The sequence below is a fragment of the Lissotriton vulgaris genome, chromosome 1_1 (assembly GCF_964263255.1).
Source record: "Lissotriton vulgaris chromosome 1_1, aLisVul1.2, whole genome shotgun sequence".
Classification (NCBI taxonomy): Eukaryota; Metazoa; Chordata; class Amphibia; order Caudata; family Salamandridae; genus Lissotriton; species Lissotriton vulgaris.
This window is the reverse complement of record NC_141685.1, coordinates 1929784743-1929800868: the sequence shown is the minus strand read 5'-3', so window position 1 is coordinate 1929800868 and position 16126 is coordinate 1929784743.

The following is a 16126-nucleotide window of genomic DNA, read 5'->3' as shown; positions in this document are numbered from 1 at the left end:
CTTGGCCTTTCCCATCTTTGCAGCGCGAGCCTCCGCTCAAGTCCGTATCGCAGCCCGTACCCCCCGAGGAGTGGCAATACCGAGCTGGAGTGTGGAGCTGCACTTTGTTTTCCATCATAACAGTGTTGGGGGCATATTTTGGCAGTAGCTGACCGCGAGTCAGTAAGAGTGGCATAGATACCGTCCAGAGCACCCCAATCGGTGCCGGAGTACCTTATTTTGGCATTACTAACTGCCTGATTGTTGCATTACGATTTGCATTGTTTTTGCATTACAAACTGCCTGGTTGTTGCATTACGAATTGCATTATTTTTGCATTACGAACTGCCTGATTGTTGCATTACGAATTGCATACCTGTGACAGTGCTGTGCAATAGACGAATGCAAAATGCACACTCTTAAAGCCTGTTTGTCCAGCAACCTGAAGAATACAAAGCTATATATTAACACCATGATATCTAGTAACAGGTCCCATATGATAAAATGTGGAAGATAACATCTAAACGGTTGTAACTATGGTCTAATCATTTCTTTAAATTAAGATCCTAAAATATCATCAAAAGTATAAGCAAAACCTTTGAATGTTTTGCTACAGTCAGTTCGGCCCAAGTTTATGTAATTACTGATCACCACTGGGTATGGGTTCCCAAGCAGTAAGGCCAAACCCTGCCTTAAATAGTATCACAAAACAAATGCCAGTACTGCCAAATAATTGTGAGGACTTATTTCATTCTATACATATGAACAAAACAATATGCAAGAGAGATTCTAATCATAGAGTCAATCACTTCTAATTTGCATTTTATTTACACTTTTCTTCTTTCCTATATTTTTTAAACATTTCTGTATTTCAACAAAACTTTTTTAGTGAAGCACATTACAAAAACAAACATGAAAGTACTTGTCTCCTTAAATCTCATTCTTACTCATTTATACTGAAAGACATTTCATTCATACTCAAAAACATTCATTCAACTAACAGTCTAAAACAACATACACTTTTTTACAATTTATATACAATAAGAAACCATAGAATCTCATTTGTAAATGTAAATCCCTGTGGTCTAAGATGGACCGTGAGACGGGACCCAGCCGGAACACACCGCGAACGAAAGGCGCGCCGTGAACCATCAATTTAACCGAACAGATTTCAAATCACAGCGTCTGCGATCAACTAATCGAACTAAAGAGAAAGATATACACCTTCAAGTGGTCCCGCTACGCGGACGGTGACGAATTTATGAGGCACATCCTACTGACATTTAGAGAGTCTATGGTCCTGACGAGAACTCCATAACCAAGGAGTTCGAAACGCGTAGACCTTCTCTGATAACGTTTTCACGTTGAAACCATAAGAAAATTGAACAAATCTTTGACCACAGGGATTTACATTTACAAATGAGATTCTATGGTTTCTTATTGCATATAAATTGTAAAAAAGTGTATGTTGTTTTAGACTGTTAGTTGAATGAATGTTTTTGAGTATGAATGAAATGTCTTTCAGTATGAATGAGATTTAAGGAGACAAGTACTTTCATGTTTGTTTTTGTAATGTGCTTCACTAAAAAAGTTTTGTTGAAATACAGAAATGTTTAAAAAATATATATATATAATACTATGTATTATATTATGTAAAGCAACCACAATCCAAATTCTCCTAAGAGTAATTAATATGATTCAACAACAAAAGGTATGGCAAACCTTATTTAAAGAAGAAAAACAATGTGTAAGTCTAAGTTATCTAAGAAAGTGCCTATTTTTAGGACCCAGGGCCCTCCCCCACCAATGACGGCATGCTTCATCATAAGGTCGGTTCCTGATTCAGAAATCAGCAGGAAACCTGTCTGAATGAGTTCCTGTTGGAAAGATCGCATCTGGAGACCTATGAATTTCTCCTATATCCAATCTAGGTAACTACTGCAGACTGGTTACATTTGACAGTGATTATTGTGACTATATTATGTGTTCACTTATCATATTGAAACATATGTTGAGGATAGGGACACTAGCCTCTGGACTGGGCTCTCCAATAATAACGAAAACGAAGTTTTCTCATTATATTATTCAAGATTTATTCCATTTCGAACACTTCAAATCTGTTCATTTTAACGTAGTATATGTTACTCTTGCCAACATAATAGACATCTTATGTTGTGTTGTACATCATTATGTTAATCCATGTTCTCAATATACCCAATGCATTTCGGGTCAAACAACAGCCATGACCCTTCGTCAGGGGTCTAAAGAAAGGGAATCAAACAGGACCAAATTAGTCACCCGACACAATGACCAACAGTCTGAAAATATACCATGACACATTGCTGTTAATCTCACGGCATGCGAAAGAAAAACGCTGAAAAACGGAAACAATCGTGATTAAACAAGAACCCAAATGCACCAGATCGATGATACATAACGCTTGGCTTAAGAATACATTGACGAGCAAAAGAGTGCTCCACCTTCATACTGTGTGAAAATCATCGCGCTTGCCGCTGCCACTGAATCGAAAACGCCAGCATAGCAAAACAAAATAATGTCACAAAGGTCCGAAAACTTACAAGCTTACGCTCGCGTTCGCGCGTACATGGAATTCAGCAAGTTTACAACTGACCAACTATCCTCATTCTCATAGGAGCAAGCGTATGTCACGTGATCGCGGTTGCAACCAATCGCGTTGCGGAGCCGCGGTCACGTGAGCGGAGTATACTGGCTTCAAAACAAGGATGCAATACTACGGTGGAATCGGGGCTTACCCACAAATATGCATCTGCAACCACACAATAATAAGCGCTGGGAATCAGTAGTGACAAATGGTGCAATACAAATGAAAACTCAAATAAAGATAAACTAAAGCATGACGGATGTGGATAATCAGACCTTACTGAAAGCACAAATCATCCCATTGCATAATGACACATATTAAGGGAAACAGGACCTGGGCACAAGTCAATGACAGTGTTAAGTGAGTCATAAGACCCACGCATACTCAATGCGATCATTCAAACCCATGGGTTGGGAAGAGTTCAATTTTTTAATCCATTGGAACTCTGCTTTTAGTCTTTGTTTCATGGGATCCGTGTCTGGGCGCTGATGGATAACCTCGATCACCATGAATTTTAACTGTGATATTTGGTGATTCATTTCTTTCCAATGGCACGCTATTGCTGACTTGAGATTGCTGAGTCTAATGTTGCTTTTATGTTCCGTAATACGGATTTTCACTTTGCGTTCAGTTTGCCCTACGTATACCTTGCCGCATGGGCACTTTATCAAATATATACAATTTGCTGTATCGCAATTACCAGAATACTCCAATTCAATAGGGAAGCCTTTAGTTGGATGCATCATAATGTTTCCACAGATGACGTTATTGCAATGAATGCAATTAAAACATTTGGACATTCCTTTCCATGTTATTTTCTCTTTGCTTGGAGTGTTCAGCACTTCTTTCAAATTTTTCGATCTTTGATATGCAAAGGTTACATGATCATTATATATATCTTTCAAATCAGGTTCATTTTGTACCAGGTGCCAATGTTTATTGATGATTCTTTTGATTTTATCTGAATCTGAGGAGTATTTCAGTACACAGACAGTTTTTTGGGTAGTAGGTTTGATTTTGGGTGTCAATAGATCAATCCTCTTGATTTTGTCGACTTTAGCTATGGCTTGTATCAGAATGTCGTCCGGATACCCTCTTTGTTTGTACTTTGCAGTTTGTTGCAAGATAGATTATTTTGCTTGTTCTTCATCCGATGTTATTCTCTTCAGTCGTGTGTATTGCGAAAAAGGCAAATGTTTTTTCAATGGCTCCGGATGGAAACTTTGGAAGAGCAGACTTGAGTTTCTATCAGTGGGTTTCTGGAACACTTTGGTACTGATCTCTTGATTGGCAATGTTGATTTGTACATCAAGGAAAGATATCGAATCTTTGGATATGGTGTGTGTGAATTTGATCCTTTCATTTTGACCATTGAGTGTCTTAATGTTGTCTTCCAATTTTTCTCTGGAACCACACCAAATCAAAAAAATATCATCAATGTATCTCTTGAACATGGTAAGACCTTCCCATGTTCGGTTGCCAAGTATATGATCTCTTTCAAATTTTTGCATAAAAATGTTAGCGTATGAGGGGGCCCCCCCCAAAGCCCATAGATGTTCCGTTAGATTGATTATAAAATTCACCATTCCATTCGAAATAACTGTGATACAGTGCATACTGCATCAGTTCCAAAACCAATACTCTCTGATGTTCTTCTAGATCACTGTGCAATAAGCTCCATTCAAGAGCCTCAATGCCCTCTTTATGTGGGATCGAAGTGTACAATGCCACGACGTCAATCGTGCATAACCAATATGTTTCATTCTGTGACAATTTCACACTGTTCAACATGTTCAAAAAGGATGTGGTATCCTTGATATATGTATCACTTTTCTGGACAAGCGGTTGTAGGAATTTGTCGACAATCTTACCGATGGGTTCTGAGATAGATCCACAGGCCGAGACGATGGGTCTGAATGGTGGTCTGATGGGGTCCTTATGTATCTTGTATTTACAACAAGGGGTGGTGAGGGACAGAGTCTCTGAATTAAGCAGAAAGCTCTCACCCAGTCAAAAGATCAGGGCTGGATCCAACACCGTTTTTTAGCTCACTGCACCATCCCAGTTTCAGAACCTGGCTGTATGCAAATTAGTCTGTTCCTGTCCCAGTGCATGATGGGAACAGGGCAAACCAAACTACAAAAGCCAATTCTTACACTGGGAAGGAAACAAGCTCATCACCACCCCCCTTTTTGTAAATCGTTTTTGGCCACTATAGGTGTGGCAGGGTTTACATCATTATGTTAATCCATGTTCTCAATATACCCAATGCATTTCGGGTCAAACAACAGCCATGACCCTTCGTCAGGTGCCTAAAGAAAGGGAATCCCTTTCTTTAGACCCCTGACGAAGGGTCATGGCTGTTGTTAATAATGATGTACAACACAACATAAGATGTCTATTATGTTGGCAAGAGTAACATATACTACGTTTAAATGAACAGATTTGAAGTGTTCGAAATGGAATAAATCTTGAATAATATAATGAGAAAACTTTGTTTTCGTTATTATTGGAGAGCCCAGTCCAGAGGCTAGTGTCCCTATCCTCAACATATGTTTGATTTCCTAAGGCACGTTTAGGCTACGTGCGACGACGTGGGCACCCACCAGGAACTTTAAAGCTAACATTATTGAAAAAGTTCACAGAGTGCTCAGGATAATATTATTTGTTGTCACTTATCACATTGCACATCTTACATGTTACAAACAATATTCATTTCATGCAGGGTAGGAAGTTAGTTAGAGATCCATAGGTCCTGAGGAAGGGTACTGAAGAGTATATGGTTTAAGAGTGGAACTGAAATATGTTGACCAAGAGATATTGGGATTGATTTCACTCTTAAACATTTTTTTTCAGTATTTAATCTTACTGGGTGCAACCCTTTTGGCTAGGGTCTGTAGAAATACCATATACATACACACATAATAATGTATCATCATTTGACTACCAGGTAATTTTAGTTGTACATGAGTTCTGATCCCCTGTTCTTCAGGGTAGACATTTCTAGGGAACAATGATCTCCAATAAGCCCCCCCAGGAGGAGCCCATTGGGACATATTACCTGTATCAGAATTATTCTTAGTCCCATTTTTGGTATATAATTAATAATGATATGCATGGAGGAACAAATGCATCTGCCATATTTGCGGCCAAAAGGAAAAGTATGGGCGAAGTTAAATGCAATTAGATCTTCCACGAAATGTCAGATTTAAATGTGTATCAAATGAAAACACTCTGTCTAGTCTATGACATCCAAAGCTACAGTCTTATTGAATTATTTACAGTCAGAATACACATATTCCAGTGGCAATAGAAAGCTACTCCTCCTTTCACATGTTACTGTCCTGGGCTGGAAACATCTGAAACATATCTAACTTTTAATTCACTTATTCATCAAGATTACATTTGTTTTAGGGAAAGCTGCATATTAAAGGGGGTAGTGCATTCAAGTGAAGCGGCTGCTTCAAAGCCACTCCATGTTTCACTGAACATGTGGTAACTTGCCTGCACTATGAGAGAGGAATTAGAGATCCCTTCTACAGGAGGTTGCTGTGAGTGACTGCACCTGCCTGCAAGCTTGATGTCCGGAGGGATCATGGGAACCCATATCCCTCCTCCAGAGTGCTGCCACTGGAGGGCTCATTGACCGTGCACCACCTTTTTGTGGCACACTTTCAGTGCGCCTCCAGAAAGGTTATTTGCATTTACCCCGTGACGTGGGTGCAGAGGCAAAGAGATTTCCTCATTTGCATGGGGCCACAACCCCATGCAAATGAACACATGCCCTATTGGAGTAGTAGTGGCGCTACATGCTACCCGCATTATGGAAGGGGCGGCACAAGAATCTGATGCCCCTTCTGTAATCCCAAAATGCCCTGGGGGTGCCAAAAGTGGATGCACATGCCTGTTGCACCCTTGGGGCACTTTCTGATATATGGTCCCTGGTCACTGTGCAACAGGTGTATTCTACACTGAGATAAGTTACCATAGAAGTTTGAGAAAATTATAGAACTCATTTCAATCAAGCCAAAACATATCTCACATCACTTCTAAAGGTAGTTCTGGGTGCCTTGAAGAGCTCAATAAAGTCTCTTGTGTAGAAGTTTTGTGATGGATCTGTTCATGCTCAAGAAATCCTGTAAGGGAAGAGTACCAGCGATGAAGATATTTGTAGATCAATACATTTTTCTGAGCTAGAACAGGTGCTGCCAAAGGCTACCAGTTGGTCCTTTTTTGTTTATTTATCTTACATTCTTAACACACAAGGGGCATTCAAACCGTAAATAATAAAATGCATACAGTGCAAACAGAAGTATTCCAGTACACTTGAATAACATGGAGCAATACTTTATAATGCAGGCAAACAAAAAGGGCAGAAAGGCAATTCATTAGGTTAAAAATGTTAACTGAACTAAAATTGGGTTCTAAAGGCAGAAAAACTTAATAGTAAGCATTTGTAAAAGAGGAGTAAATGAAACACCAAAGTTTAGATGTTCCATGGTTAGGCTCTCCAAAAAACTCTACTAGAGACATGTGACTATGCCATACTAAAATTCAGGCAGTTTCTGTGGGGTGTAAAGTTTACAGTGTGTACTGATCACAAACCCTTATAAGAGGTATTTGTGAAAAAAGACCTGGAATGTTCTTCCACCAGAATTTGCAAATAGCTGGTTGCAGTGCAGGACTATCAGTTTATGGTTTCCTATTTGCCTGGGGTCGAAAATAAAGTGGCTGATTGACTATCCAGATTGACGTCCAATTCATGTGGCAGTGAGGACATGGGTAACTAGTAGAAAGATGATATCACTGTTGCTGTGTACCAGGCAGTTGTGTGTCAGAGGAGGAGTGGAGTCGAGAAGTGGAAAAGGATGAGGTGGTGAAAGACATGATCAGGAACATTATGTATGGAGATGGTGCATGGAAGAAATTGGAGAAGTTTTCTGGGTTCGTTAAGGTTTATGAGGAATTGTCGGTCAACAATGGTGTCCTGATGAGAGGTGGGAGATTGGTTCGCCTCGTGGGTATCAGAGAACGGTTGTTACATCTAGACCAGAATGTGTATAGTTGAATTAGAAGTGTAGAGCCGCAGTTTATACCTGATGCTCTCTGTGTTGGTGGCTGGAGTTTCTGGTTAAGGAATAACACTCTCTTCATCAATATTTCTTGCTTCTTGGATTATTGGGAAACTGAACTTCACAAAAACCAAGGGCTCTGTCGCTTGGCACAGCAGGCAAAACCGCAGCTTTCACTTTAAAATGTTGTCTATCATACACCGGCACAGTGGCTGACCCACCAGTCTCTTTCGCATTTGTTGTACACAGCCAAGCACTGGTGAATGGAAACAGCTATTCGTGTCTGTCTAAGGCTTATGTTCTCCGTATGCCCTGTAGTCACCAAGTAACAGGGGATACTTTGATATGGTTCCTGAGCATGTTGAAGATTTCGATTTAAATACCTTGGCAACCATGGTTATTCACACGTCCTCTAGCACAGGGAAGAAAACATTTCTCTTCATGTCTCAGAAATCAGGTTAATCCTCAAGAGACAGACTTAATATAAAATCATGGACCGGAACACTGTACCTTTAATTGAAACTTGTATTTCTGTTTGTGCACTTTCTAGCCAAAAATGCAGCAAACTTTAACTCTTTCTTTGCAAGGCTAAATTGAAACGTGCATGAAAGTAGTCTGACCAAAAACCGAAAATAGTTTCAAACCACTGAAACCGGCTAAAATTCACACTTCCTCCGAATTCCAAAAAGGCAGATGGTTCTAATCAACAGACAAAGCTCCTCTGTAGTTTGTTTTCTTTCCCTAAGACCCCAAATGGATTTTAAATGGTGCAAAAAATTAGAGTGGGTCAGGACCATTCTGGGTTTCAAACTAAAAGAGTTGCTTTCATAACAGCAAGGACAGAAAATGATTCCCTGCTTAATTAAGGTTAAACCTTTGCAGGGCATATCGTGCACAACTTCATTGTAGTTTTTTCATTGGAAAGTTGTAGCCATTTTTACAAATGTCATTGAGAATCGACCCAGGTTGTTGTTGATTAAAGTTTTACTGGAGTGTGGCTAACATTATGTAGAGAAAAAGTTTCCATTTTAAGATGCTGCAAATCACCAAGTCCGATTTCCTTACTCCCCTACCTGGCTAAGGTACTAGAAGCCCATGTGGCTAAGTGCCTGTCCAACTTCATTGAACAATCCAACTACCTAGACTCAGACCAAGCAGGGTTCCGCCCTGCACATTCAACTGAGATGGTAATGCTAGGGGTAATACATTCCCTGCGAGAGAAAGCCGACAGGGGCTCCGCTCAGGTCCTGGTGCTACTAAACCTCTCCACAGCCTTTGACACTGTCGACCACAGTATTCTGGTGGACCGTGTCAAGGAGGCAGGCATCCAGGGCTCTGCCCTCAGTTGGATTCGGTCCTTCTTAGAGAACCTCTCCCAGTCGGTCTGTACAGCCCAGTTTACGGCACCAAAGTTGGAAACCACGTTCGGGGCTCCACAGGGCTCATCGCTTTCCCCTCTTTTGTTTAATCTCTAAATCCTTCCCCTGATCCGCTCTCTTAAAGAAAGGAAAGTCACCACTTTTAACTACGCAGATGATCTTCAATTAATATTCACCTTCGACAATTCCCCTCAATCAGCTCTTGAATGTCAGTCAACCAAGCTGCACATCCGTCACTGGATGGACTGCAATCACTTAAAGTTAAATCCAGGCAAGACTGAACTGGTCCTCACAGGTGGCAGACACAACCTCTGGGAAAGTGACTTCTGACCAGTGGACGTAAGCTCCCCCATCCCTTCTCCCTCAGCAAAAAGCCTTGGCGTCAAAATAAACAACGACCTGTCTCTAAAATCCCAAGTTGGCTCTGTGATCTCTACCTGTTTCTTCCAGCTACTGAGGATTACAAAGATCAGCAGGCTACTCACTCATAAAGCATTGATACAGGTAGTGTTAGCCACGATTATATCCCATCCAGACTATGCCTACTCAGTTTATCTTGGTTTGACAGTATCTATAACTAAACGTCTACAGCTGGTGCAGAATCAAGCTGCCAAACTGATTCACCAGCAACCCAGGTGGCAACATGTCACCCCACTTATCATGAAGCTTTACTGGCTCCATATTACTCAGCACTGTGTCTTTAAAGTAGGATGCCTGGTCTTTAAAGCATTACATGGTCAGTGCCTCAAATTAATTGGAACCCTCATTCATAGGTACCTTCCGTCACGTAACCTTCGATCGACTACCTCTATCTCCTGGCAACTCCCGCCTTCAAGTTGAAGTGACAAGGAGGCTCGAGGTTTGCAACTTTGGCACCCAGACTCTGGAATTCATTTCCATTGGATATTAGATCATGTACCGACCTGCTGAGATTCAGAAAATATCACCAGACATGGCTGTTCACCCAAGCATATAAACTTAGACTGGGCCCGGTTACTCTTAAACACAGTGCCATGAAGCCGACCGATGTGCGTGCGCTTTAAAAAAAAATTCTAACATAACACAATGTCTTTGTGCGAATTGACAACTCAGTTACTGGGGCTTACATCAACCACCGCGATTCGCGCGAGTACCTACTCAATACTGCTGAATATCGCTATCCGCGACGGCCTTTCCCCATATTGCCGACCGACATACCCTCCTAATTTGAGGTATTGTCACGCACCAAGGATCTAACCCGCCAACTCTCCACTCATTTTTGCTAATTGGGACGGATTGCCGAAATCCATGGCAATTGTATGAATTCAAGACAGGCATGCTTAATATTGCTGTCCTGGAGTAGATGTCACACATCTAAGTTTCCGCATCGAAACGTCGACACCTATGTACCATATGTCTCTTAAAAATTTAGAATGTATTGCACAATGGTACCTTGATTGAATTAGGTCTGTCTACTGAATACTAGGAAAGAGACCGCTTCGCCCAGTTTTGCCTAATATTGCTGTTTTGTATTGTTCTGTCTGGATCACAGGCTGTGCCCCCTTGAGATTACCTCTCAAATCTATGTTATTATTTATACCTGTCAAAATAAAACTCTGACCAACTAGACAAAGAGCATACTGTCTATTTAGAGTATGTTGATTCAAATGCTCAACTTCCTTGTTCTAGGGACCCCTGTCTTTAGTAACAATCAAACGCCCAAGGTCCCTAGTATATTACATTTCGGTTCCCTTATTTCTTTCAATATTACATCAACCACCAGGGCAGTAATCGCAGTCCCTCATTGAATCAGGTGGCCTGTGCGATCGAGGGTTGGGCAGAGCGTCATCTCCTGGCCATCGCTGCTCAGCATATCCAGTATGTGGACAATGTGGTGGCGGATACCTTGAGTCGCAGGTTTCCATCTTCTCTGACTCTGTGTGTCTCCCCCAGGATTTTCCGGATGCTCTGTCGGAGGTTCAGGACTCCCAAGCTAGACTTGTTTGCCTCCAGGACCAAAGCGCAGCTTCCCCTCTTTTGTTCCTGGACTCCAGAGTTGGCTGCTTCGGGGTGGATGAAGTAGGATATGCGTTTAGGCTCCACCCACCCTCTAGCCAGGGGCTATAACCACATAGCCAACAGAAAGCACTTCCCGACATACCAAGCAACTAAGGCCTGAACAGGGAGGGTGGGTGGGAAGTATGATTGGGTTGAGGACGAGTAGGACTAAGAGTAATGGGATTACCGATAAGTAATCATAGCATTACCTCTACGTCCCTCAACCCAGTCATCACTAATGAGGTATACCAAAGCAACAACACAAGCTGGCCTTTGGCATACCACACAGGGAACACAGACCGAACACAAAAGTGGAGAGCAGCAAGAGAAAAACTTTAAAAAATCACACAGAATCAGGGGGGAGGATGGACAATTCCCACAGCATGCAACACACCACAACCAAAATTGGTCCGGTCACGCAGAGCACAAGTCAGACGATAATGCTTCACAAAAGTAGAATCAGAAGCCCCTAGTTTTACCCAATCCTTTCCTTATCTTCAAAGGGCAACCTGAGGGCTGTACCCAGCCCCTTACTGACTTCAGAAGATAACTACTGTGTCATTGGCAAATGCAGTTCACACCGAGGCTTATCTGCTGGTCTTTTGTTTCACAATCCAGGCTGGAGCCAATCCCATGGGAAATAAAGGACCTTACTAGAGCCGGTTTATTGTTAGATAAAGGAGGTGTCCACCCCACAGGCTGGCGCTGAGCTTAAAGTAGCATTTTTGGAATATGAAATAAAATGCATGCAATTAACGTGTAGAAATAAGGTGCAGGCCAAAACGAGAAGTCACATTTAAAAAAAGGCAAATGGAAGCACTAGGTTACTATGTCTGCTCATGTTAAGTTAGAAATGCTTGTGAAAGCAATTTTCTTTTTACATTCTTACTGACCTTTGGTCAACATTTTTAGTAATGTGAATAAGTGAAGTGTTCAATAATAAAATTTGCAGAAGCAACATGATCAAACAGAAAAGGATACTTTTCGACCTTCCTGTAGAGATATTGTTTATAGAACACAATTGTGTATTAAATAAGGTAGGTATATTTTCCTAAAATGTTTCTTCATGATTAAGATTTGTAAGTTAGAATGTGTGAGAAGGAGATGATCTCATTTGTGGAATGACAGACCTAACTATGAACTGCTTTGTTTTGTAGAAGAAAAGCCAGTGGGTATCAAACAATGACCTGTACAATGTTGTTAGTAATGTTACATGAAACACTTAATATTTGTAAGTCTTTTGTTTCAAGACAGTGTAGACAGTGGAAGATTTCCGTTCCCATGAAGACATCATGATTCTATTGGCCAAAAGGACGGACAGTTGCAACACTTTGTTTTAGTTGTAGATATCAAAATGTTATGTTAGCGCACGTTCCTAAACTAGAGTAGAGCTTTTCCTTCACACAGCCACCACATGAGCTGAGACCCATTCATTTCCCTTGCCAGAATCTATGCTATATTTCTGAGACTTTGCACCCTACGAAGCTGCTTGGGTCTGTTTTGAGAAGTGGTCCATTTATAAAAACGGATACACAGAAGGGCCCAGGCACTAGCTGATTGCTGCCTGATTTTAACTTACAAAATTGTTTATTTTTTATTTCCATTTCCATATTGCTAATTTTGTTGCTTGTGTACTGCTCCTGTTTAATTACCTGTGGAGGTCTCTCTGTGAAGGGCCAGTCATGTAGGCATTAAATGAAAACTTAAAATCAATAATTGAATAAAAAGATACATACATAGTGCGTATATTTTGTATCGATCTGTTACAATTTCAAGTTCTGAAAGTTTCTCAGCCTGCTCTGCCTCAATAGTTGAGTAAAAACACATCACCGAGCGGAGCTCTGCTACTTCTCTACAGCGCTTAGAAGCAGCTGTTGTAACAAAATGCAATATTGAACCCCCACTCCATTTGGAGCCGGCTTTTCAACTTGGTCTTTACAAAGATATTATTGACGTTTCCGCAAACTTGCATTTGCACATCCAGCATCCAAGTGGAATCTGACAAGAGCGGACATTTATCATTCTTTTTCGGGTATTACCCCTTTTGACGTGAAACTGAAGGAGCAGGCGCTGCGCCAGGCTCAGCAGCTGCCTGCGGTATTGCTTTCACCAGCAAGACTGTAGCAGCCGCAGCTCGGTGTGAGGCCAAAGCAAGCAATCTCTTACTGCTCGTTTCGTTTTAGCATTGACAGATTTCCGGCAAGACATGATGAAGTTGTTCATTCAGCTGCCACATTGAAGCTCATTTCGATCCCATTTCATCTGTATCTGTGGTGCCTCCGAATGGGTCAAGAGAACCTCTTTTATTTGTCTAATTTATCCCTTCTTCCTATGGCTGCATTCAACTAGTTTAGATATGTCACCTATAATAACAATGAAAAATTGCTCTGCGCCTCCTGCTCTACTCTTTTCATCAGCTTCTGAAGCTCAGTCCGACTACCAAAGGGAGTTGAGTTGCAAGCAGTAACAAATCTAATTTTATTCACTGAGACTCAATCTCTGGCCCTAACAGCCATTTGTGTGAGCCTAAAAAAGTCATCAATTGGGAATCACATGCCTAGTCAATTACTGATTTTAGGATGAAGCAGGGAAAGCCCTTTAGAAACAAATGTAGCTTGAGACATATTTACCATTCTTGCATGGTGCTACTCTGTTCTATTCCCCTTCCCCCATCACAATTTGAATCTTGTAAATCCACTGATCTTTACATTAATCAATGTGTCACTGCTTTGGGAGGTCCACTGAATGGCAGCGTGTTTGATTTAGTGCAGGCAATATTACAAAGACTTTCTGCTTTGAAGGGTCGTTTTCAGATGCAGTTGCTACGTCGAGCCGAAGCAGTACCTGGAGGGTTCATATATGTGTCCTTGATGTCTCAGAACTGGCACTTTCGATCGCTGTGAACGCGAGACCTATAGCCATCTGTCCTCAGCAAATGTTCCTCCTGATAACGAGTGGGATAAACAGCCTGCCTCATGACTACATCCGAGGCAAGCAGAGTTCTACTGAACGTTCAATGTGAATAGATCTATAGTGTATTGAATATTAGCCAAAATAAGTACACTATTTTTTAATAAGATTTTACTTTATTAATTTGAAACTTACAAATTTCTTAAAATTATGAAAGTGAAAAGTGATAGCAAATCTTTAAACCCTCATACCTCATTATATAATTTCTTTAAAGTCACATTTGGAGTTCATTTTATGTAATTATAAATACTAACTGTACTTCACCCTATAGAAGTTCCATTCCTATGCTAACAGTAACATCGATGCAAGATGTAAGCTGCATCTACTCTGTGTGTCAGCAGTTAGTGTCCTCTCAACTGGCAATAATTACATTGAAACTTTAAATGCAGTTCGTCTACTCCAGTGAAACCAACGCATCTTCCGCTGTGTGAGGCAGAATCAAGGCATGGCTGCTGTTGCAGGAACAGAACAAGCACATCGCATAGAAACCAGCACCTTGTCATCTGAACCACTGCATCAGAACCACCGACTCGCCTCCACTGCAGGAGAGACAAATGATGCATCCCCTCGACTGCATGAAGAAACCCAGCGCATCGCCCTCGGAACCAACACATCTCGGAACAGGAACTTCACCTTCTGAACCAGCACATCACCATTGATGCGTCGAGAAAATGGAAGCATCTCCTGGGCTGAGGGATCGACACCAATGCAACTCTCGGCTGCGCCCCACATTTCGTGTGTGCGACCAGGATTAAGGAACTTTTGCTCAGTGGATCCTGCTTGGGTCCAGCATTCGGCCCACGCTCTATCATGGTAGGCCTGAACTCCTGACTTTGTCTCGGTCCAATGCGACCAGGTAACCCACATTGGCGCTTATTGCTTCTATTTTCATTGTAATTCTTAAAAAGTCATATCTTGACCTCTGCCTATTGGATTTTTGTCATTTTGGTCTTGTTTTATTTATTTAATCATAATCTATTTTTCTAAACTGGTGTGGACTCCTTTTTGTTTTCACTGTGTTGCTGTTTGGAGTGTTTCACAATTACTTTACCTAATATCAACAGGAGAGAGAGGGAAAATATATTTACGGAGCACTCTTGGTCCCCCAGTCAAGATAATGAAAGCAACAAAAGGGTGTGCCTTCTTAGGAGAAGAGCAGGCATGAAGAATCTTATTTGATTCTTTTGAAAGCCCTCACTCATCAACCTAATTGGTGACATGCTTCATCATTGGGCCCTACCAGGAGAGGTCGAGTGCCTCTCGGGTGTGCTGCAAGTGCAACGCCAGAATTACTGCGGAGCAGGATTATTTGATTGGGTGACAAGTGAAATTAATTCACTTGTATTAATTTTTAGTAGATAATATAAAATATATTGGAATACTTTTTATGTGGGATTTCTTTTAATTTTTTTCATTGGAAACAAATTGTATTTTAATTCAGTATATTGTAATTTATTCATCATTAAATTATTACTGCTGTAACATTTTATAATATTTGCTCTACATTGAAACTAAATATATAAGGGTAATTTACATTAATATTTGACATAAATATATTTGTTATAACTTGTCAAAATATTTTAATAAACGTTTAAATGTTCCCCTATACTTTACCTTTCTGGAGATTCCGCCCTGATTGGGAAGATCTCGGTCATGTGTGCAGAAGGTCAAATACGGTTGCAAAGTCACTCCATGTAGTACATTTACGATCATTTGATATTTTTAGTCACTATCCCCCAGATGCATCAAGCACCCATTTTGCGATTCCTTATTAGTGAAAAATAAGGATTCGCTAATAAGGAATAGCAAAATGCTATGCATGAAGATCTCGCTTAAAAAATAGCGATTTCTTAAAATTCCTTAATTGCGACTCACAAATTGCGAGTTGTAATTAAGGAATGCCTCCCCATTCATTCCTATGGGCCTGGTGGCTCATAGGAATGAATAGGAAGACAATCTCAATTTGCGATTCTCAATTAGAGAATCGCAAATTGAGATTACAATTTCAAGGGTGCCAGGGTGTCAAAAGGACACCCTGTTGCACCCCTGAAATCTGCATATGGGTA